Consider the following 24,832-nt stretch of genomic DNA (forward strand, 5'->3'; position numbering starts at 1 on the left):
CGTCTGCACCCATAGGAAATTCCACCCTTCCTCCCACAGGATCAGGCCCCATGGTATGATGTGTTTGTCACTTCCAGAATGGATTACTGTAACTCCTGGCATCTGGTGATGAATGAGAAAACAATGTACAGGGTGCAGCTGGTACAAACCACTTCTCCCCACTTCCTGCAGGAGTGAAGCAACCCTGAGTACTTGAAGCCCACGTACCAGCTTCTCCACTCTAGATTTCAATGCTAGCTTAACATCTTGATCCTAATCAGATCCTGGTGACATTTTGAATTGTAACATGTACCTTCTCAAAAGCAAACAAACAAACAAAAAAAGCCACCCCAAAATTTATGTCTATTACTGAAACTATATGTGAATCTGTATTTCATTCATTTGATTGCTTTGGTCAGAAAAGGCTTATCTCTTCAAGTTAAAATATCTTATTTTCATATTCTCTAATTCCATATTTATCTGAAATTAAGAAATGACAGCAAAAGAAACACATTGAATTCAACCTAATTTTTTCCTCCAATTCATCATTTCGATGGGAAAAAGAGCAAGAAAGAATTAATAGCTGAATAACCTCAAAGGAAAACATTCATATTATTTTGAGAGGTTTGGCTAGCAGACGAATAAGTTCATTGCTTGCAAAGCTGTAATGCCAATGTGGAACACGAGCAGTTCATTAAAAACAGATACATTAAAGAGAAACTCCCAAGTTTTTAACTTTTTACAGTGCATATCCTTTTAGAGATCTAAATCAGAAAAAAAAATCAAGTCCTTCCTCTAGTTACATCTGAGCTGTAAAACACCTCTTATAAGGTGTGAGGGGAAGAGCTATTATGAAATAAGGGATCTGCTTGCCCCAGTGTAGCTTCAACTGGAGCAAAGAGCAGTTCAACTGGAGCAAAAACCTTTGTTTTGGTCTCTGTACTTGGATTAACTTAAATTACCCTGGATTTCCACTGTGAATCAGCTCAAGGGAAGGAGACAACTGGAATTTAGGTTGTAACAACCTTATGTTTAATGTAAGAAAAACATTTTTGTACATCTAGGACTAGTCCATGTCTCCTCATACTTGATGTCTGTTTGGATCTGCATGTTGTGTAGGTTATGCTGGAGATTTCTGAGCTGCTGACTGAGGAATATGTCCTCCCTTCCCTCGGAAGATCCTGTATTCTTTTGAAGAGAATTGCCACAGGTGAAGGCAACATGTGGTGGCCAACCGTCCTGACAAAGGACCTGACAACAAATTCTGTGACCTGCTAAAGGGAATTTGGGAAAATTGACCCCTAGGAAAAAGGATTGAGGACCTCTGAAGCAACCGCAGCTAATTCAGCTTTAAGTTGAAGTGGAAAGAAAGCCAAGCAACAGAAAGGATTGAAATGTGCCACTGAGATGCCTAGAGGCCATCCACTGCTGAATCCTTATTTATTCTTAACTGGCCATATTATAGCAAGAAAGGGCTTTTTTTTTATTATTATTATTTTTGTTTGTTTGCTCCTGCCTGTGTCTGCTCAAGAGGTTTCAAAACTGTCTTCTCTCATCTGGCACTTGCTGCATAGGCTGTGTCAGCGGGTGGTGGGGGTGACAGCAATGACCTCTCCTCGTCCCTCCGAACCCTATTTTTCTATGGTTCCAACACACTCCACATGTGGAGAAATGTGGTTCAGATGGAAACTGCTCCGGAGAGGACCTGATGCTGGGAGAAACTGCTGGCTTATTAAGCGGTTCGTTGCGCCGAGAGCGTGACACCGCAAGGCTGGAAGCGTCCCCAGCTGCTGGCAGCCTTTGCAGAGGTGTCACTTCAAACATTCCCATCTCTAAGAGAGCTGAAACCAGCCTTTTTACCCCCTGGGCCCTTGTTTTCTCCTGATGAGTCTGTCTGATGAGCACTCCTTCTGTGCTCGCTTCACACCAAGTACAAGCCTGTCGCTGCCTGGCTAAAAGCTCTTGGCACCAATTATAACAGGTGATGATCTTCACTCTGGAGTTTACTGGTGCAATCGGCCGTGTTTTAGCCAGGATGGTGCCTGACACATGAATGGTCTGGCTTTCCACAGCCAAGGCACAAAAAAGAAAATAAGGAAGACTGCTGAGAGGTTCCTAGCCCTGGATTTTGCCATCCATGCTGGACCAAGAGATGGATTTTCTTGAATTGCTGCAAAAACCCCATCACCACGACCAGGTTCCGAGCTTTCTGAGAATCACAAGTCTATTTATCACTGGAATGTGCCTTTGAGAAGGTTTTCTACTGCTCGCTGCTGGATTTGTTAGGATTTTTTTGATTTTTTTTTTTTTTTGGTTATGTTTTGGTTTGGGTTTTGGGGTTTTTTATTTGGTTTTTTTGATTATTTTTTTTTCCATGGGAAAGGTTTCCAGTGTTGCTAGGGAGGTTGTTTCTTGAAAGGGTTGTTGTGGTAAGAAATGGCTGCAGCTGGAGTTGTTAGAGCACCTAAAAATAACCATAACAGAAATAAAGAACCACTCTATCCAAGTAGCAAAGTAAGCTTAGGATAGAAGATGCAAGGATTTAACCTCAGACTCCTCTCTTCAGCAAACTCTAAACACTGACCAAAGTCATCCCTATGGACTTTGCATGGGACTCCCTGTTGTTCTGTGGGTTCCTCATCCTCTCCAAACTTTCACCAAACTTTCAAAGGACCTAATGCTGTCCCAGCCAGCCAGATGTGCCTGTGTTTAAAAGAGTCTCCATCAGGAACCTGTGTTTGCATATGCTCTGATGAATTAGCACTTCCTTGTTCATTTGATCTCAGTGGGAACTGCATTAAAACCTTTTCTGTGATGTATCCCCTGGCCCCATACACGTACCTGATTAGACAAGCAGAAAGCACTTCACGTTCTTTAGGAGACATCCACTGAATATATGAACTAGCCTAAAAGCATTTTGTAGACTGTACAGGCCTTAATATTAAGTTTCGTGGGCCAAGTTCTCATCTTTTTGATGTATCTGGCCCTTCTCTTAATATCCTTTGCCAAAAATCGTTATTCATCTAAAATACCTTCATCTCCACAAGGCTGTATAATCAATATTACCAGATGCTACAGCGGCTAATAGTGGATAATAACTTCTGGGACTGTGTAACAGTCCATTGGGTCACTGTTGAAATAATCGTAGAATTGTCTAGGTTGGAAGGGACCTTTAAGATTACCGAGTCCGACCATTTAACCTAAGCCTGTCAAAACCACCACTAAACCATGTCCCTCAGCACTACATCTGCCCATCTTTTAAATACCTCCAGGGATGGTGATTCCACCACTTCCCTTGGCAGCCTGTTCCAATGCTTGATAATCCTTTCTGTGAAGAAATTTTTCCTAATTCCCATCCTAAATGTCCCCTGGCACAACTTGAGGCCATTTTCTCTTGTCAGATTGCAAGTTACTTGGGAGAAGAGAGCAACACCTACCTCACTGTAGTCCCCTTTCAAGTAGTTGCAGAGAGCGATAAGGTCTCCCCTCAGCCTTCTTTTCTCCAGACTAAACAGTCCCACTTCCCTCAGCCATTCCTCATAAGATTTGTGCTCAAATAAAGTCTGATTTGGTATAAACGAGGGTTTTGCCTTGGATTTGCCGGGTTTGTTGAGATGAAAAGTGTGATATCTATGTCTGGTTTCTATTTTTCATGGATCATTTTTTGTGCGGACTTGTTGAAGGCACAAGACACCTCCCAGAGACCAAGGAGGCAATGCCACACACGTAACCAGACAACAAAACCCATGTGACCACGTCCCCCTAAATTAACTCCTCCTGTTCTTCTTCATGGTAATGATGATAAAAGATGTGCATCTCCAGGGAACGAGGTCTCCACCTTGCCTGACCCATCTGACAATCAGAGGATTCAGAAAGTGTCTTACAATAGGGCCTTCATAAATAAAAGCCAACTTGCAACTAGAGGTTGGAAGAAATCAGGCATGAAAGACTCAAGCGAAAAATTTCATGAGGCAGAGCAAAAACATGCCACCTCCTGGAACAGAGACATCATGCCTTGTGCACTCACAGGTATACATAGGTATCTGCCTGTTGCACACCTAAAATGCGAAAACCTATCACATAAAATGCTGTATTTTTGTCAGCTATCCCTGTACCTTACAAACCACTTTACATAGGAAACCAACTTTACACTGCACACCGCTCCACCCATCCAGATGATGTTGTCATTTCCATGGTAACTAAAGTACCTCAAAGGAAAAAGAACAGATGGAGACTGAAAAAAAAATAAAAATCTAAGGACCAAAAGTGAACATATGTAGTGCAAGAAAAAATATTAAGCTGTGGGCAGCTATTAGGTTTATTATCACTTGCAAAGGGAGACCTCGATAAGCTCAGTCATGGCTCTGCGGTAAGGAGTGACACGATCAAATCAGCTGTGTGGCAATATCATAGTCCCTCTCCCTTTCCCTTAGACAAATCCCAAAAAATATTTGTCCTTGTTCCTTTAATGACTTGTTTTCGTTTAAGGACAACAGCAGACAAAACAAGCAGAAAAAATGTAACTCGTCATATGCTTGACTGCCCATGGCATGTCTTCAAGATCAAAGTCCCTAGGAGAGAGCAAGAAGTACGTGGCTGTCCCTCCTCAACACAAGCTCCAGTAGCCAGCGGAGCAAAACTGTAGCCCACTATGTCCAGCTCACGTGTACTCTGTCTGGCTCCTGTACTTTGGACTCACGTGCGCTGTTATATGAAGGACGTGCTGGCAACTCAGCAACAATTTGGAACATCTTTAAAATTGGGTTAATAGTTATGACACAGTCTTTGCTTGACTTCCTCTGGAATTAGTCCATCTTTGTGGATTGCTGTCAATCAGAAGGGAAACTTGCAATTTACATAGGACAATTTGTTCTGTGTCAGCTTTCTAAGACTCTGAGCAAGGCAAGTGTAATTTGGGAACAGGAGCTGTGATGGAGAGAAAAAAAAAAAAAGAAAAAATCTTATATTTTTAGCTTGCTCTCACTAGAAGTTTTCTGCTCTATATTATATAATTTATTTGAGATGCAGAGTTTTGTCAAAGTGAAAAAAAGTTTAAAATGTATCCTGCTACCTAAACTCCTTGCAGCTTAAGCTGGGCAGAGCTAGTGTAAACTTCAAAGCCACGAAAACTCATCTGTGAGCTGGGCAAGAAGAGTCTAGGGCACAAGAAACGTGAATTCAAGCCCTTCTGCCCTTTGTGACACGATATAAATAATTTTCTTTTTTTTTTTTTTTTTTTGCCTCTCCTCCTTGTCTGTAAAACGAGAGCACCGGTGTCCCCTCAACTCTTGCAGATTATAAGTGTTTTTCTATGATACTATGAGCTGCTCAGATGCTGCTATAATCGAGGGACAAATTATTACCTAAGGTAGCTACATCCCGCTCTCAAACAATTTTTTTTATTGTCAGGGACTTTTTACCACCCATGTTGTTAGTCCGCATTTCACTCCTAATGAACAGCAGGACGGCACGAGTCTCTCTCCATCACACATGCTGCTGCATGAGCACAATGTTGTGCAGCTGCAGCAAGAAATGCTTTGTCAGTTAATATTTTAAAGCATAACCCAAAAAAAGAAAAGAACCCATAAAAATGTGTTTCTGAGTTAAATTCTACAGACTCAAGCAATGCGTTTGGTGCTGATGATTTCTTTCTGGCTTTCTTCTCCTTTCTTTTCCAAAAATCTAGATACCGAGCTGCAAATCTTTATACTTGTAACCTTCTCCCCAGGCTGAGCGCTGCAGGAGGCGTTGCAGATGGACGGAAAGACGGACGGACGGACGGACCGACGGACGGCCGTCCCTGCGCTCGCCGCCAGCCGTGCGACCTGCCGGCAGGGGGCAATGCTTCATGGCTATTCAACCCAAACCACAGAAAAATGCAATAATTAAAGAGGTCGGTAGCGAAAAGGCCAGTAAAAAGACGCTGTGGTGCAACAGGCAAGAGAGCACTACAGCCGTGCGGCAAAACCCACCCGTGTCAGACCCAGGCGCCCACGTAGTTTTGAGTATTTTTCCAAATTTAACTCACCGATAGAGAAACTCTGCGATAAGAACACATTGATAAATGACCGAGGTGGGAATTAAAAAGTTGTGCTGCACATTCCCCAGAGCACAGGGAATCAATCAGCCATCGGTTTTTGCAGACCGAGCGTTTTTTGCCTGGTTTTCTATCGGGTGGGGAGTGATGCTCCATGTGACTCGGGAGATCTCTGCACCACCTGATGACAAGGCTGGCTATCACCACAGGGGTAACAGGGAATGATAATGAAGAGGGAAAAGGGAGAAAAGGCTGAATTAGGTATTCTGAGGCTCTGCTGTCGACCTGGCACTGATAAATATAATCTGCTTTCTACTGGGTGTGCTACTGTTGGCCATGGTAGTGGCTCAAGTATCCCACAAGCACAGCCACCAACCTCAACTTGATGCCATCAGCTGCCTGTCTGGAAAAAGTGCCGTCCCTTAGATGAGACCCGGTACAGATTACCGAGGTTTAATACCACCAGAGATTCTACTAGTCTATAATATGATTGTATGATTGATGCTGAATGTCACACCCTGACTTTTTGAGGTCTTGTTCTCACTGTGCATGGGCTGGCAGACGTTCATTCACACACACGATGCCAAGCACACTGAAGTATGTTTGCAAACTATTATTCAGATAGAGCTTCACACTGAAATGTGATACACCTTGTTCCTCGTGTTTCCATCTTCAGAAGTTTCAGATGTCCCACGACAATGATAAATAATTAAAACATATAAAGCACCCATGTGTCAAGTTCTGCAAAGCCCTGGGAGGAAAGGGACAGCTCAGATGATTTACGTTTTAGATAAAGAAGGTGCATATATACTGAGAACTGGATAGTCTCTATAGGGATATTATCCATGGGTGGATTTCCATATGGATATTGTCCATTGCCATCTGAAGGATTTTACACATTACTAATAACATGTGAGCATGCTCATTTTTTTCCCTTCAACTAATTTCCAAGGCCAGCGTCACCTCATCTGTGCAATGTACCCTCTAACTGATGATATTATCTCATGGTCTGTGTTTCCTACTGTGTGACTGGCCCAACAAAATCATACAGAACAAAGGAGGAAGACATTTCCATATTCTCTGAAGGTTATTGGTGTATGTTTTTTTGGAGGGGAGGGGGAGAGTACACTTCATATTTTAATAAAGCCAAGGCCATTCTGTGTTTTTTCATGAGAAATAAAAATTGTTATCCTCTACATGGGAATGAGAACATACTTGGATGAGAGAAATCAAGTAATTCTGATCCAATTAATGTTATCCAAGCTTAACAGAGAAGCCCAATAAAATACAACTGCAGACTCATCCAAGAGCCAGCTGTGTCGTACTTGGAGCACTGATCTGGAAGATGAGGTTCAGGTGTATGCTCTGATTTGAACAGGTTGGAAATGTAAGTGATGATACCACGCATCGCCAGTGGGGTCTTACCATGAAGGCCAGGCTCTGTCCATTTCTATGCCAAGAAGTCCTTCATCTTGGGTTGGAGAAATTTTCTGAGACAAATCCGGTCAAAGCAAAAACCTCCAGTTTCAATGATTCAACAATTTCTTAGGAAAAATCATCACTTGTCCTCACCCCAGTGCTGTTTCTTCAGATGGCTACTTTCAACAAGGAATGGCAAGATTTTGCTTGGTACTATACGGTACCTTTCATGAGAATTGCACTGTGTATGTCTTGCTGTCAGACAAAGTTAAAGAGACATTTACATGATTCTTCTGCAAATTCATTTTCAAAGGTTGTCTCCAGCCTGTCAGGGTCATCAGTGCCTCAGCTTGGCTTAGGCTAAAGAATAGTTTTATTTCATTCAGTTAAACTTTGTTTCCAGAAAGGAATCCCAGACCAAATCCAGAATTGCGCTAGGGCAGTATAACACCTAGCCCCAAAGTGGACCCCAAAGCTTTACGTGAGGTCTTTCAATTACAATACATGGACAGAGTTAGAAATTGGTTGGATTTACAGTGAGTAGGGGTCACTTAAACTGTTATGTAGGAAATTCTGAAGGGAGGAATGGCCCCAGCCTTGCTCCTTTGAGAAATTCGGTACTTAACTCTGATCCCTTGGTACCATGTAATTTCCTCGCCTACAAGGCATTTTTCCCCTGGAATCAAATCTATTTCTGATAGCTAAACATAATTCTTCAGCGCTTGCCCTGCAAATCATTTTCTTCAGCCCTCAATCATTTTTTGTGGCTCTTTTTTGTACCCTCTCCAATTTTGTCACCATACGTTTTAAAATGTGTCTGTCAGACCCATGAACAGCCTCTTAAGTTCAACCTTACCAGTGCCATACACCACGAGTCGCCTGGTTTCAGAGCCAAGGATCACATCTACACTTTCAGATTCGAAGGTCCAACTCAAAGTGCTTGTCCAGGTTTTGGTTGGTGTTTGCAAGAAGCACCTTATTGCAACTAGCATCTTATTGCATTAAAATGTGTTTTGTTTGCCCAAACCAGGAGGTGCAGTTTGTTACATCAGGCTGCCCTCGACTCTCATTCTTTGCTATTTCACCAGGCATAATGTCATTTACAAATGTCATCAGGAGTAGTTTTATATTTACTTCCAGATCCCTGATGAATAGCATAAGGGAACAGTCTAGTAACACTCCTCTTCAACAATAATTCTGCATTGACAATTACTTTCAGAGATCTGTCAGTTAGGCAGTTCTTAACTCATTTCATGTCTGCTCTTGTCCTGAACCCAATTACTTTTGCTTGGCTATAACATATCTTCTAGGAAGTCATCCAGCCTCCAACCTGAAAATGTCATGAGGTGGAGATTTTTACCAATCCTCCTATTAAGTTTATGGAATGATTAATCACTATGAGCCATGTACATCTTCATTTCAATGTGATCTTTTCTCTGAATTCGACTTCTAGTTATCAATTCCTTTTATGACTTTCCTAGCTAGATTAAACAATTCTTTATACCTGGAATTCCCAAGCAGATCCAGTATTTCCATTCACTCCCTATCCTAAATTATGTAGCTTTAAATTACCTCCTGCCGGTCCTGTACTTTATTGATTGATGTTATATTTCTGCTAATGTGTTGTGCTTCTTATTCATGTTACTGCCTCTATATTACTGTATAAAGCCTTAAATATATATAAGTATGTATATTCAAGGCTATATATACATATACATGCAAAATTGTAATCAGTATGAAAGCTGTGATTGAAATCCACACCATCACAGATCAACGATGCACATGAGAATTGAGGATAGGTTTTGACGCTTATCAGTAATTAGTTTCTTTGAAGTTATTTACGAGGGAAAGAATTCCATGTGCTTACAAGATCAGAGTTACTTGTTTGCTCAGGAAAGAGTGCAAAATATAACCACAACTGCAAGAGCAGTAACAAACTGATGGATGTTGAAAGAGCTACAGGAGGCAAACATTGAAAAGCACTTGCATGTTTGAGCAGCCTGAGCAAAGGGCAGGTCCTGGTCTTCTGCTGGTGTCAACAAGCACTGCGTCATTGAGCCCTACAACTTTTGTACACTGCCTCATTATAGAGAAGTGTTCAGTCACTGGCTCTGTAGGGAGAAGGCGGCTGCAGAAAGATCTGATAGATAAGGAAGTCAGGACTTGAACCTGAGCCTCCCATGCGGTCATCTCCCACACTGTATTACGATGTTGCTAAGCTACCAAGGTTTCTTCTAATTGTCCTGGTTGAGAAATTGCAGATAAAGTCTTTTTTTTTTCTTTTTTTTTTCCTTTGGACAGTAGTGAGCATGGCACATTCTTTGTCAACATCAAGATGCTGAGGTAGAGATACAATACTCCGTTATCAAAAAAACATACAAGATAAATGCTTTGGGATGCAGGGGTTATAAATATCCTAAACCCATGGAGAATCAACCAAAAGAGGGGGTTTATGTCTTCTAAAATTAGGTTTGCACTCGGTTTCCAATCCCTTGGCCCTGAATTTTGATCCTTGTCTGCCATTGTTCACACAACAATGTTGAAACTTGATACCACATGTCTGAGGGATTTACGAAATAAAAGGGCATCTTTTAAAATCGCTGGTATTTCTATTTTGGGACCAATTGTTCAAACAGTTGGATTTCCAATTGTTGAGCAAAAAATGGATTGAAATACATTCACATTTCCCCCCCCCCCCCCCCCCGTTTTCAACTGTCTTGGAATATAATTGCTCATCATTTATGTTGTAGTGGGATACAATGAATTGCTAACTATTGTATGTCTGAGAGTTTTCGTATGTGCATATAGATAAATAGATGATAGATTAGATAGATAGGTAGGTAGGTTAGGTAGGTTAGCTAGGTTAAGTCAGTAGGTAAGTAGGTAGGTAGGTAGGTAGGGAGAGAGAGAGAGAGAGAGATAATCTGCTATGTAAAGCTCAGAAGAATGCTAAAAGTGTGCTGAGAAGCTAGAACACATGAGGAAAACAGTCCGATTTAAGCCATTAGAACAATTTCAAATAGCTATTTTTAATGACCTTTTTTGATATTTTTGAATTGTATAAAGTGTTACCAGTGTTTTACTGTGGGCCTTGCAAGATATATTTTTTCTTTCACATCAACGTACAAGTCACCCAATAATCACGCATAACATTAATTCATACCTTGAACCTAGAAAGACATATATGTATTTAGCTCAGTATGTTATTTATATAAAAATAACAGGCTCATGGCCTTCATTATAAAACATCTGCCTGTCTCATGCAGTCAAGGTTATGTACCAATGGTTAGACACAAATATGAAACTCATCTCAGGTCCGCTGCAGGAACCAAACCAACTTCATGAATGCCATAGTATTTTTTTTTAAGTGAAAAGAACAAAGAAAAGGGAATTTCCTTTTTCAGATTACCCACTTACATTGTATGAACTCCCTGACACACAGCAGAGTCAGAGGGAGGAGGTTTTTTGAAAAAGAAAAGTGTTCTAGGTCAGGAAGACAAAGCCATAGGTACAAAAACCTTTGATGTCAACCCTGATCCACAATGATTTATGTACACACGTCCTACCCACTCAAAGGGATGGATCTTTTTCTGCTTATGAAATTTATCATGAAACTTTTCAAAGTTTGAGGTCTACAGGTAGCCAGGTGTGATTTTCTTTTTCCCCAGTTACACATAAGACAGGCCTAAAAATAACTTTGGAACAGTCAAAAACTTCCTTTAGTAGTTTTGAGGCTTTTTTAGTATTATTATTTTAGACTCGCCCATGTTTTCAAAGTAAGTGAGCATTAAATAAGTCATTATCTCGATTGCTTCCCAAATTGAACTTCTCAGTTTGAAATGATTTAAATGGGGCTGCTTAGATATACTTGTATATGTGTATGTATACTCTCCAGAATAAAAGAAATACAAGAAATACAAGAAATACAAAATAAATAAAAAAACCCCAAAAGCTCACAAAACACTTTTTATCCCAAACTTATTAAATATAAACAAAACACTATTTTCTAACAAAGGAAAATCAGAAGTGTTTTGTTCTTTTTTTATTATTATTATTTTGAGTATTTTGGTCCATAATTTGGTTTTTGTGTTAAGCCAATCTAGCCAATTATTTCATAACCATGTGTTGGCTTATTCTAAGGAGGAAGACAATGGTCAATGGAGCCCTTCGATGTAGAGGGTTTACCTGCCAAAAGTTTTTGAAACCAAAATTCTTCACAGGAAAATGTCACTGGCAGCTCTGCCAAGATATGTTGAAACTATTTCTTTTTGTTTCATTCGGATACAAAATGACAAAATGTAGCTCCAGTTGGGTGATTTAATTTAAACAAACAAGCCTCCCTTCCATGTCAAAGCACTGATTCAAAATGACAATTCTTGTTTGGTTCCAATCAGAAGTATCAACATTTTCAGTGTGACATTTCCAATTCAGAAGTTTTTGGGTTGCATATTTGTTTGGAATGGAGGTGGGGTTGATCTGTTGGTCATCTTTTTTTCCTGTGTGTTGCATTTATTTGTTTATTTGTTTTCTCCTATTGGTGGAGAGAAGCTGGAGGAAAGGACCGTGAGAGACGAAGGACAGGCATGGCCCGTTGCATCTACCCAAACTCTTTAGCTTGGGATTTGTAGGCATCACAGCAGAGGTCGGTCATGTGGAGAGATCCAAAGGGAAATAATGGCTTGGAGTGTTTTTTGGTCTAGGAGCTTTTCCCAGAACACGTGAGGAAACACGGCGGGGCTGAGGGCACATACCCACCCGTGTAGTTGAGTCTTCTGTTGGTTGGTGAGGGCTATGTTGGTATCTCGTGGGACATACAAAGCTTACCTACCCAGCTGATGGTTGAGTGGGACCTGTGTCGTCGATCTGTTGCTACACAATTAAGGGATCAGGGCATATGCATAAGCCTCCCTGGCTGCTGGGGGTCAACTCAGGCAGTCCTTGCATCAGCCGAACCCTGAATTCAGGTCACTCAGATGATAGCCCGTGGTAACCATTTGTCCCAGAAGGAAGAAACTCAGTGTCCTTTGAGCCTCCTGCAACACTCTGGGACAGGGATCCCTGTGGCACTATCTCTGAAAGGGATCAAACCTGGGGGGTACTCCCAAATCCCCCCTCCAGTGTTACCTTCACCAGTAAGTACACTTCCACAGCTCCATCCCACAAACCTTCCTTTTTCTGGGGGTTTCTCCTCATCACCTGCGGGATTACTCAGACAAGCCAACAATTTACCCCTGTGAGTAAAGGTTTGCCAAACCCGTAACCCAAGTGGCAGTGTCAACTATACTGCTGGCAGAGAACGGGTGGGAAAGCAAAAGCCCAAGGACTCGACTCTGCTCTGGTGAGACCCCACCTGCAGTACTGCATACAGCTCCGGAGCCATCAGCACAGGAAAGACATGTTGGAGCAAGTCCAGAGGAGGCTACAAAGATGATCAGAGGGGTGGAGCATCTCTGCTACGAGGACAGGTTTAGAGAGTTGGGGTTGTTCAGCCTGGAGAAAAGAAGGCTCTGGGGAGACCTTACAGCAGCCTTTCAGTACCAAAAGGGGGCCCACAGGAAAGATGGGAGCAAACTTTTTAGCAGGCCCTGTTGCAATAGGACAAAGGGTAACGGTTTTAAACTAAAAGAGGGGAGATTTAGATGAGATATAAAGAAGAAATTTTTTATGCTGAGGATGGTGAGACACTGCCCCAGGTAGCCCAGAGAGGTGGTAAATGCCTCATCCCTGGAAACATTCCAGATGAGGTTGGATGGGCTCTGAGCAACCTGATCTAGTTGAAGATGTCCCTGTTCATGGCAGGGGGGGTGGACTAGATGGCCTTTAAAGGTCCCTTGCAACCCAAACCATTCTATGATTCCATGACTCAGATTTTGCACAATCCCACTGTCCCGGAGATGAATTTGTGCTGTATTTTGGGCACAGTTACTGCTTCATACTGAAAGGTATGTGTGTGTGTGGGGGGGGGACTTTAACCCTTAAAATAGGTGTTGGGAGTCTTTGCTTGTCTCCCCCAGACGCAGAGAGGAATTCTTCACCTCAGGTCTGAACGGCAGTGACTGGACCCCCAAAATCTCCCGCAGAGGTCATGAGCCCACGGGGGCTGCGCTGTGAAAAGGACGTTGCGGGTGGGGGTGGGGGGTGGAGATTGGAGTTCAGGGGGTGGGAGAGGGAGAGATTGGAGTGGGATAAATACCACTAACCTGAGCCTCACCTTCTCTGCCTTTTCTCCCCTGCCCCCATCACTGCTGCTGTTGTGTCAGGTAGTGGCACTGTTGAGTACATTAACCCAGGGCTGAGCATTGCAGCCACACCGAGTCTGTGCCTCTGTGTGTGTGCGTGTGTGTGTGTGTGTGTGTGTGTGTGTGTCTGATCATTACCATTTATTCCCCCCGCCACCACCCCACCCCCCGCTTCTCCCGCCCCAGTGCTGCAGAACCCCGGGAGCCAGCGAGAGAAACAGAGGGAAGAGAGAGACGGAGCCATCACCCCCCCCCGCCCCCCCCCCCCCCCCCCCCAGATCTGCTTAAACAAATCGCCGCCCCTCGCAGGGAGGGAGAGAGTGTGTGTGGCGGGTGGGGGGGAAGGAGGAGGGGGGAGAAGAACCAGACCAAAAGACAAAATAAAAGAAAGAGAAAGGAAAAATCCAGCGGGCAGCAAAAAAGCAGCCCCCAGACGCCCCCTTTCCCGAGACCGTCCTCTCAACGAGGGTCTGTGTGTGTGTGCGTGTGTGTGTGTGAGGACAGACCCCGTGCCCGTTAGGAAAAGGGGGTGTTCCCCCCCCACGCCTCCCCTTTGCCCTCCCTCCCTCCTTCCCTCCCTCCCTCCTCGGCGCGGCCGGGCGCGGGGCGGCGCGGCGGGGGGAGCGGGCGGCCGCAGCCCCGCAGCCCGCCGGAGCTCCGGCACCGGCACCGGCCCGCTCCGCAGACGAGAGACGGAATAAAGGGAGCAGCTTCCTCGCCGCCAAAGCAGCAGACCTTTTCTCGTCGCGGGGTTGTTTTTTTTTTGTTGTTGTTGTTTGTTTGTTTGTTTTGTTTTTTCCCCCTCTTTCTTTCTTTTCGTGTGGCTTTTTTTTTTTTTTTTAAAAAAAAAAAAAAAAAAAGCAACAACCAAAACCGACGAAAAAAACTCCTCGCCGGGAAAAGCAAAACCGAAAACGCTTTCCCCCCCCCCTCCTCTGCTTCGCCCCCCTTCAAAAGGCCCCCAAACAACCAGCAACAACAAACAGAAAGCAAAAAAGAGCTCCCCTCCAAAAAAAAGGCAAAAAAAAAAAAAAAGGAAAAGAAAAGAAAAAGCGAGAGAGAGAGAGAGACAGAGACAAGCTCCATCGATTTCAAATCCAGGATTTTATCCAGTGCATTGATTTTTTTTCTTCTTTTTTTTCTCTCTCCTTTTTTTTTTCTCCTTCCCCCCCTCCTCCTTTCTTTCACCCCCTCCACACACCACCCCCCCCCACAATCTCCTCCTTCCCACCCCCTTTTTCCTTTTTCATTTTATTTTGGATCCTGCTAAAATTAGCCGGGACTGCTCTGGGTGTTGCGTGTTAATTTGATTTACTCCGGGATTCCGGCTTCCAAGACGCCATTTTCCCCCCTTCTTGCTCTATCTCGCTCTATTTATCTATATCTATCTATCATTTATCCGCCGAGCTATCTATCCCTCCGTCTGTCCGTCCATCTCCCTCTCTCCGGGTGCCTTCCCTCCTCCTCCTCCCCCCCCCCCCCCCCGCCCTCCTCCCTCTCTGCTCTGCGTGTGCTGCGCGGCCGTGCGCTCCCCTAATCTGACAGATGAACACCGCCATGGGTTTGCCGCAACACAAGCAAAAGCACCTTTGGGGGCTGTGGCGAGGGATTGAAACCGGGATCTAAAAGAGAAGAGACACGAAGGGGGGAAATCCGAGGGAGGAGGAGGAGGAGGAAGAAAGAAGAAGAAGAAGAGGAGGAAGCTGCTAAGAAACCCCCGCTGCCGTTTTGGGGATATGGGTTAGTAAAAGAAAAAAAAAAAAAAAAAAAAAAAAAAAAGGGCAACAAAAAAACCTGAGCCATCGAGGAAAGGTCTGTCTTGACGATCCGGTTTGCAGGAGGGTCTTACCCCTGTTTCTTTTCCCTTCTCGCCCCCCCCCCCCCCGCCTTTTTTCCCCTCTGCATGCAAAAGTTAATGTCGTCTCCTTTTTTTTCGTGTTGTGACTTTGCAATGGCGCGGAAAGGGCTTTATTTATTTGGGGGGGTGTGGGGGGATATTTCTTCGCTGTGCAATGCATGCGAGTCCTCTCCCCCTCCGACCCCTTCCCTCCCAACGCTTTGTGGCTGGTGGGAGTGTGTGTATGTGTGTGGTTTTTTTTTTGGGGGGGGGGGGGTGTAAAACCGTGCTGCTGGGAAGGGGTTGCAATTTTTTTTTTAGGACTTTGTGTAATATATTTACCCCCGCTTTATCTCCCCCCACCCCTTTGGTAGCCTGCATGTGTTTCCCCGATAGTGCCGGGGGTAGGTGGCAGCTATGTGTGTGCGTGTGGAGAGGCCGGGGGGAAGACCCCCCCGCTTCGTAAATTGCAGGTTAAGTGGAGCTAGAGAGCAACGTTGTAACCTTATGGGGATGTGTGTGTGTGTGTGTGTGTGTGTGCGTGTGTGTGTGCGCGTGTGTGTGTGTGTGTGTGTGTGTGCGCGGGGGGTGCTCAGGAATGGGGCCGGGGGGTGGGGGGCGGTAGCGGTGTTGCCCCGGGGCGGCCGCCGCGGCCCCGCGCTTGTTTTGACATTGAAAAGGACACGCAGCCCCGAAAAGCGGCAATTTGCAGGAGGAAAGAAGTGTTGGGGGGTGGAGGAAAGGGGTTGTGTGTGTGTGTAATTAGCAATGCGGGACAGCCCCCCCCCCCCCCCCCCCCGCTCAGTGCCGAAGTGAGGCGCGTTAATAATGGTTATCAATAAGCTGGTGATTGCCGTTCCCGGGACCCCGGTGGCCCCTCTTTCCCCCCACACCCCTCCACCCCTGGTAGAAGTGGAGTTCGGCTTTGGGCGGTTTGAATACTGTCGATATTATCGGGAGGGGGTGTGTGCCTGTGTATGTTTGTGTCGGGGGGGCAAAACGCAGCCTGCAGCCGGGGGGCGGCTATTGTCAACTCCAGCCCTGGCGCAAGGCTCCGCGCACACACACTCACACACACTCACACACGCACACACTCACACAATCACACACACAATCACACTCACACACACACTCACGCCCCTTCCTCGCTGGGTCTCCCCGGCGGCGGGCAGGGGCAATCGTGTCCCTCCGGCGAGGCGGGGGCCCCCTCCAGCCCTTATTTCCCGATGTGTGTGTGTGTGTGAGACTGTGTGTGTGTGTGTGTGTGTGTGTGTGTGTGAGTGCGTGTGAGTGTGTGTGCGCATCACACCGGGCACCGGCGATCCCCCGCGCTGCCCGCCCCTGCCTGCGCGTATTTATGTGTCTAAAAAGGCAGTTGAGAGAAGGATTTCCGATTCGTTTCCGCTTCAAATAAACGGCACTGATAATCTCGGGCCTGACGCCTGATGCTAAAAGGGCATTTCACCGCCGGGAACCGGACCTACGGGGTGGCGGGGGGGAACACCCCGTCGTCGTCCCCCCGCCATTCCCGGCAAGCAGGTCCCCCATGCCCCGGGTGGGTTTGAAAGGGGAGATGCGGGGGGGCTTCCCCGCAGGGGGGGGAAGGAGGACGTGCGTGGAGGGGTGGTGTGTGGAGGGAGATGTGCATGGGGAGGCGGCTGGGGGTGGGGGCCACTGACCGTTCATCCCGGTGCCGTGGGGTGGCGGTGCCCCCCACCTCGGACTAGGGGGTGCGGGTCGGCGGCTGCTGGAGCTGGGCGAGCCGAGCTGGGCACTGGGAGGAGTCCGCCACAAGCAAATGGATGGAGGGGCGGGGGGGATAAGGGGAAGCCGGGCAGGGCTTCTCCCTCCGCCAGCAGAGGTGTTTCATTAGCCGCGGGCTCGCGGTGGCCCTGCCGGGGCCGGGCCGGGCCCGGGGCGGGGGGGACACGGGGACCCGCCGTGTTGCCTTATATGTCCGTCTGTCAAACGGCAAAAGATGTGCGAGGCGAGCAAAGCGCTGAGCCTGCTAGTCCTCTGCTGTCAGGGAAAGTAATTTGATCCTTTTCGTATTGACAGGAGGATTTCAGGGGTAAAGGACTGCTGGCAAATCCAATCCCGTGTTGAATATTATGGACCCAAATGGGAACAATTATTGATCCGACAGCCCCTGCAGCCAGGACTAACTTGGTGCGGGCTCTAGTAATGATATAATCGCCCGTGTAACGTTTGGCAGCGATATCACAAACCTGAGGAAACAAGTGTCTAGGACCTTTTATCGCAGACGGGAGGAAAAAAATGCCTATCAGGGAAAACGTGCAAGTGTCTGTTTCACACACACCTTCTTGCGCTTCCTCAGCCTTCGCTGAGATTGCTCCCCTCGGTCTGAACCAACTGCCACTCAAAGGAGAAACTTTTTTTTTTTCTCCATTTGTTTTTTAGATGAAAGGAGAAAAAACCCTCCAAACAATATAGCTGTACTTTAATCTCAGCTTTTAGCTTGGAAGGGTTATGTAAAAGCCGGGGGGGGGGGGGAGAAGAAAGCAGAAACACACAGTGAATGGAGACTTCTCTTCCATCTCCTATTGGCTTTGGCTTTTTTTTTTTTTTTGACTTCTCAGACTCAAAGTTTTAATTGAAACCAGAAATCTATTGAGAAGTAGCTGAGCCAAGAAAACCTCTGTTTTCTCTGCAACTAGGGATGGGGAATAAATAATTTTTTGCTGGTGTTATTTCAAGTTGTTTGAGCTCTTTGGTTCCGGCCAAAAAGCCCAGCATAGATTATTAACACATTATCATTTTAGGAGGATGCAGTCTCTGAAATGTAATAAAATGGTGTTTTAGGTTTGTGTAGAGCCATAAATGATGCTAGCTGTTGGCAAACAAAAGAAACAGTGGCCATGATTTATTATTAATAATAATCATAACTAAGCTATTTAGCTTGACTTGATATTTACTGGGTTTCTCTACTGAGGTTCCTCAGTATCATTTCCAATAATGTACTTTGATTAAGTTGGGAACTGTTCTTTTTTAATAACTGCTGTTGCTACATGCTTAGTTAACTCAAGGAGTTAAATGTTTGAAAAGGCCTAACCATCATTGTTTGGCTTTGGATGATGTTTAATTTACTCTTCTGGTCTGTTTTGACCCATCCTTTGAGCTCGTTTTCCCCAGCACACGTGTCTCTTAGATGTAAGTGCCAGCTTACCAACAGGATTCTTGTTTTCCGTTACAAGATTTGGCTAATCCCAGTTTCAGTGACTTTTTTTGCCCTCTCACTAGGGCTCAATTGCTCACACATAATCTTTCCCTTCTGTTTTCTTTCCCCTTTGGACGACACCCTCCAGGACTGAAAAACTCTTGCCTTGTGCTTGGAGACTTGCAATTACACAGCAATTTTGACTCTTGACCCAACTAGTAGCAAGAAAGGCTATTGTCTAATGAACCACGTAAAAACAGTTCTGGGATCCAACAGATTGCTGTGATGGAAATGAAAGCTCTCCCAGTGAATTGATGACTGATTTGTTTAACCATATGCCTAGGCGGTCTTTCTTGCTCCCCGTTAACTACCCATCTCTGGAGTATCTGTGATCTATGGGTCCGTGATGATGTTGAAAGGCAGTGTTAATAACTGCCAAAATCTGCTCCATGATGCAGTAGGGCCAACTGAATGGGATTTGAGCCATGATCAGAAATTCAGCATGTCATTTTTGCCTGCTGTAGCATGTGGACATGGAGGGTTTTGAGTGTGTAAGCGCTGCGATTGAGCATGCATTTGGTGACGAGAGAAGGGCGTCAAATCTGTGCACAAAAGAAAAAGGTGGTCAGATGAAACCCACAGCAAAATCTAGCCTCATTGCTGGGAAGACTGGGCACTTTTAGGGCAGCAGCAATCCAAGCTTTAGCTACGAAGCCTAGGAAGAAAGGCAGGAGTCTGTGGGAGAACTTTAGCAGAGGAGGTTCCCAGTGTTTTGCTGCAGGGCTTGTGGTTTCTACTGGGACTGGTTTTGCTACTCTTATAGGTTCTGTTCTAGTTACTTTCTGTCTTTCCAGCTTGCTTAAAAAAAAAAAAAAAAAAAAAAAAAGGTTTCCTTTCCCATTATTATTGTTGAGGAAATAAAATGACTCATCCTTTTAGGAAATTGTCATCTTGATTAAAGATGGGCTTTAAAACCCCTCAACTCCAGGTTTTAGCCTGGGGGAACTGTCAGATCTGAAAATGATTTCCAAACTTTTGAGGTTGGGACTGCTTTGCCTTTTGATAAGGGCATGAAATCAGGTTGCAAGCGCGCGTTGTTAGCGCAGTTGTTTCAGAGGTGCACTCAAACCCTTAGAGATGGTTTCTTTCTCCTTCTCTCATCGTGAAGGCCTCACTTGATGTGGCTTCAAAAATGCATTGCATATTTGGACCTGCTTGGAGAGCTGCTGGATGCTGGGAACAAGCACAGCTCCCCAACAGGCTCCTGGATTCTGCACTCACATTTAACTGGTCGTAGAGAGAGCAAAGCGAGTGGGATAAATAGGTAAAGGCAAAGGAAAAATAATTTCTTAAATTGAATAAAAGCAGTCAGAGGATAATGCAGCTTGTCTTTCAGGGCTGAGGAAATGTCTGAAGGAAGTAGGAGGTGGTAATTTCTGTTTATCAGCTCTTGAGAGGGAGCAGAGTTAGAGGCTATTTTGCCCTTTTGGAGTTGGATTTACTTTGCAGCACAGATTGTCCAAACACAATGATGAGCTTTTACCATAAGCTGTAGGGCAGCTGGATATGAAAAGCAATCTTCTGGCATTATTTCATTTAGGCTTTTGTTGTCTTTTATGAAATTGAAAATTTTGAAGAGTTCTCAGGTTAGTCACCTCTCTCTCTCTAGAAGGCCAAATCGAAACTCTGGACCTCAAACACCTGAGGATTGGCAGGATTTGATCCAGGCTTGATTATGATCTTTACAACTCTAGTTTACTTCCCAGTGTAGCTGGGAATCTTTGCAAGGTCTCTAGCCTCTCTATCTCTATGATCTTTGACTGGCTGCCTGTCCACCGAACCCACGTGCCTTTGCCAGAATGGTGATGAACCTGTTGACTTCAGATATGCAGGGCAAAATGATAAGGCTGAAGCACAGGTGACAAAACAGGAAGGTGGCCAGAGAAGTACTCTGGGAATACGGTCACCAGTGTTGCTTACAGATCGCGGGGTCCGGTTTACTGTTGCTTATGTGTGGGGGCAGTGATGAGGCTTGTGTCCATCCAGCATGAGGGTCTTGCAGGAGGAAAAAAGGAGTTGTGCAAATGGTTAAGGATGAGCCTGAGTTGTCCTCCCTAGGTAGAGCCCGTGAGTCTGATGCACTTCTTTGAAAGCAAGCATAATGTGTGGAAAAGCGATGCAGGAGGAGACCAATTTCCATGCAAACGTAAGGTCAGAAGGTGATGGCAAGGCTCTGACCTGCCCTGGTGAATACCAAAGTGCAGTGCGGCCCAAGGCTTGGCTCTGCAGAGCATGATATATTGGGATGCAAATGCCTGGCAGAGTGGGATGCTGGGGTGGAGGCGAAATGCTGTTGTGGGGGCTACTTTTTTAGCTTCTTACTGCCTTTGAAGGAGTGAATTCCTGTTTCTGTAAGAGCTGCTGTGCAGTCCTGGGCAGTTAAGGGCTGTATGAATGTGACAGTGACGAAGGCAAAGTTTCTTCTCCTGCAGTACAGTATCTCCTGCAACAGTACTTGGGAAAGCTGCTCAGAAGAATGTGTGGTAGGCAAGCATGGGGTAACCCAGGACTCACTTAAATACCTCAAAATTAGAGATGGGTTAAAGATCGGAAGCCTGAGGTTTTATGTTACTTTGAAATTTTTGTTAGCCTTAACCTTTAAAACGGAGATATATATATGTATACAATGAATCATTCTGTTTCTGTCCCGGTATTTTAGCAGATGGGGAAGTTGGTTTTAAGATGGAAGGGAGAAAATGATGATACTCAAATCAGAGGTCAAGCTGAAAGGCACTACAGGCGTGCCTTTCCTCCATATGAATCCACATATCCTAAATATCCTACCGCTGTGATTTCTAAGACTGGGACACTGGCCTAACTTCACTGTGTGTTTCCAGACCTAGCATATTCTGGAGCAATGCTGTGACCCATGCCTACCTCTCCTAGAGTCTTGCTAAATTTTGGCTTTGGAGAATGCAATGGGGTTTCCACTGAAACACCTCTAAAACACTATTAGTTGGCTAGACAAGGAAATCCTTCCTGTAATTTTTTCTTTTTCTTTCTTTTTTTTTTCTTTTTTTCTTCTTTTTTTCTTTTTCTCTCTAAAGCCTTCCTATGGAGCTCTATAGTGAGGATTCAGTGTAATTCTGTACAGGGGAATAATTCTCTACTGAATTCTTCAGTTCTTTTTCAGAAGGGATCAGAGATGTGAAGCTTAACTGGGGGAGTTTAGTAAGTGTTTGAACAGGATTGTATACATGCAAAATATTAGAGCAGGCATCTGGGCAAAGTGTTATTATACGTGCCCATTATTCCTAAGGTTGCAAAACACTTTAAAATATTAACCCATATACTCACATCCTTGTAGCTTCCCTAAACCTTCACCTAATGGACTGAAAAATGTCATGCTTTCTCTTTGCTTGATGGCAATTTTCTTCCTGAAATGTTGAGTAAATTCTCTCCATCTGTCAGTTGTTCCTTTTTTTTCCCTAATTATTCAGAAAAAGTGAGGGTTGTGGAAGAAGAGGAAACACTTTTCCCTTTTAAATTATTCTAACGACATGCTTTTAAACAGGGCAGCAGTCTAAACTGCCGGACTTTGAGCTGATAAATGGATATAAACGCAGGGTTTGTTGAAGGCCTCTGTCTTCTTTTAGTGTTTGAGGGGGACAAAAAAATGGAGGCCATGGTTTATGACGCCATGTCAAATTAAAAGTGTCATTGTAGGTGTCCTAAAGTCGATGGAGATCATTCAGTCTGCTGGCTTAAAGAGAGAGGCACTGTCCCTACAAATCCTGCTTGGCAAGTGTCATAAATAGCACTTGCTATAGGTGTTGGTTTACATTAGATCCCAGTTCCGTGTCATAGGAGGTAGTCACAGAAACATAGGTCCTGTTCCTCCATCCTTTTATCAGAGTTGAAGACACAGCTGCTCTTAAAACATGCTGCCTTTTAAGCATGGATTTCAGGCCAGAACATTTTCTTCAGGCTTAGCTCAGTGAACAGACCTCCCAGGGTCCTTGAGGAAAACCTCTGAAAAAAACAGTGTGAGCAACAGCTAAAATAACAATAAGCTGCAGTATAGCCATAGGTAGGGACTGGGGCCTTATTCAACTCCAGCTGGGGAGCAGTGGTATGGATGCCTCAGTTCAGGGGCCTCTTGACCCATTGGAATTCACAGACCAAACTTTGCTTGGTTGGGACCTAAGTGAAGGACTCAGATTCTAAGAGACAGAGACCTACATGTCATCAGTGGAGAGACGGGGCACCCAGGAATGACTTGACCTTCGATTCCCCCAAATTCTGACCCCATAGAATCACAGAATGGAACCATAAAATGGTTTGGGTTGGAAGGGACCTTTAAAGGACATCTAGTCCAACCCCCCTGCCATGAACAGGGACATCTTCAACTAGATCAGGTTGCTCAGAGACCCATCCAGCCTCACCTGAAATGTTTCCAGGGATGGGGCATCTACCACCTCTCTGGGCAGCCTGGGGCAGTGTCTCACCATCCTCAGCATAAAAGATGTCTTCCTCATATCTCGTCTAAATCTCCCCTCTTTTAGTTTTAAACCATTACCCCCTGCCCTATCGCAGCAGGCCCTGCTAAAAAGTTTTTCCCCATCTTTCTTATAAGCCTCCTTTAGTTACTGAAAGGCCACAACAAGGTCTCCCCAGAGCCTTCTCTTCTTCAGGCTGAACAATCCCAACTTTCTCAGCCTGTCCTCATAGTAGAGGTCCTTCAGCCTTCTGATCATCTTTGTGGCCTCCTCTGGACTTGCTCCAACAAGTTGTTCCCATGCTGAGGGTCCCAGATCTGGATGCAATACTGCAGGTGGGGTCTCACCAAAGTGGAGTACAGGGGCAGAATCACCTCCTTTGAACAGCTGGCTACAGCATCCAACCTTTAACACCATCCTGAAGTCAGTGGCATTACAAGGGAATAACAATCCAAAGCCCTGGTCCTGCTTGAATAGGGATTTGAGCTTTGAATCTGGTGCTCCTGATCCTCTTTGCCACCTCAGAGAGAGTTTGATGTGTGCAATGCTGCACAAAGAGCACAATGAAGTAGTTCAGCTGGAGAGGCCTTTTGGGAGTGCAGGTACTCAGCAGGCTCTTATCTCACGTCTGACTCAACTTCTCCTAGCACTTCTGTAACCGCTTCCTCTTCAGCCTCATTAGAGGCAAAGCTAGTCCTTTCCTTTGCCCATAGCAGCTGTTAGTTATCTTGCCTTTATTCCTGGCCTCAAGTCTTCCCACCGGCATGCTCCTGACTAACGTTTATGCCTCTTGACGTTGCTGTGCTGCTCTTTGCCCTGCGCGCGTCCAGCCGCGTCCACTTGTGTCCTGCTCTGCTTTTGCCTCCTGCTTTTCCTTCTGCAATCCACGAGGCTTTAAGAGTACTTCTTGTTTTTGCTGACCCAGACTTTCTCTCCTCCCTCAAAGAAAAAAGACTGATACATTGTTTAAAGCAAATCAATCTCAGTGCTTTCCTCTAAATATCCCAAATTATTACTCTTCTTCTTGCATGCCCTTTATATGCCCCATTTTCCCACAGTCCCCCCTTGATGCTGGAGGTGCTTAGAACGTGACACAGCACCGAGCAAGACACCACTGCTTACTCAGCATGGAAACACACAGTGCAAGCCTGCATGGACAAAATCCAACCTTTCCTACTCCTAGTCTTGTTTGAAGCATGCAGAATTGAGTAACATGGGATGTGTTGTTTGTACAGCCTCTAGACTGGGCACAGGATAGATCCTGGACCAGCGCCTTTTTGGTCCTCCTTGTGCCATCACTTACAGCTCTGAGGAATGAATGCTGAGCCAAGACCTGGTTCATTCTCTATCAGATGTGTCATTTTATTTCAGTTATTTCTCTGTTTTTCCTAAAGGGAGGGAAAGCTGGTGTATTTGGCACTTGTGCAAGCAAAAATGAAATAATGGAGGAGAGGAAAAAAAAAGAGAAGGAGGAAGGAGGAGTCCTGTGGCAGCAGCAGTAAATAAAAACAAACCTCTCGTTAATGATTTATATAGAGAAACCATTTTCCACACATTTCAGGGTGCAGAGGGAAATGTTTGATCAGAAGGAGAAGGAGAGATTATTGCCCTACCACGACGGTGTTAGAAGGAGGCTACTGTGTC

General features: G+C 45.0%; 1 protein-coding gene across 5 annotated transcripts in view; it reads left to right on the forward strand.

The window, feature by feature from the left end:
- Positions 1 to 14,946: 14,946 nt before the first annotated feature.
- Positions 14,947 to 24,832, forward strand: part of SETBP1 (SET binding protein 1) — a 267,775-nt gene continuing 257,889 nt past the window's right edge. For 4 of the 5 annotated variants that reach the window (XM_063319825.1, XM_063319829.1, XM_063319827.1 and 1 more), the window contains exon 1: positions 14,947 to 15,414. The gene's annotated coding sequence lies outside the window, so the exon portion shown is untranslated. Of the gene's footprint in view, positions 15,415 to 15,453; positions 15,487 to 24,832 lie in introns of those variants that run through there. The other variant, XM_063319826.1, reaches the window with a different exon arrangement.

The sequence above is a fragment of the Chroicocephalus ridibundus genome, chromosome Z, assembly GCF_963924245.1.
Source record: "Chroicocephalus ridibundus chromosome Z, bChrRid1.1, whole genome shotgun sequence".
In the NCBI taxonomy this organism is placed as follows: Eukaryota; Metazoa; Chordata; class Aves; order Charadriiformes; family Laridae; genus Chroicocephalus; species Chroicocephalus ridibundus.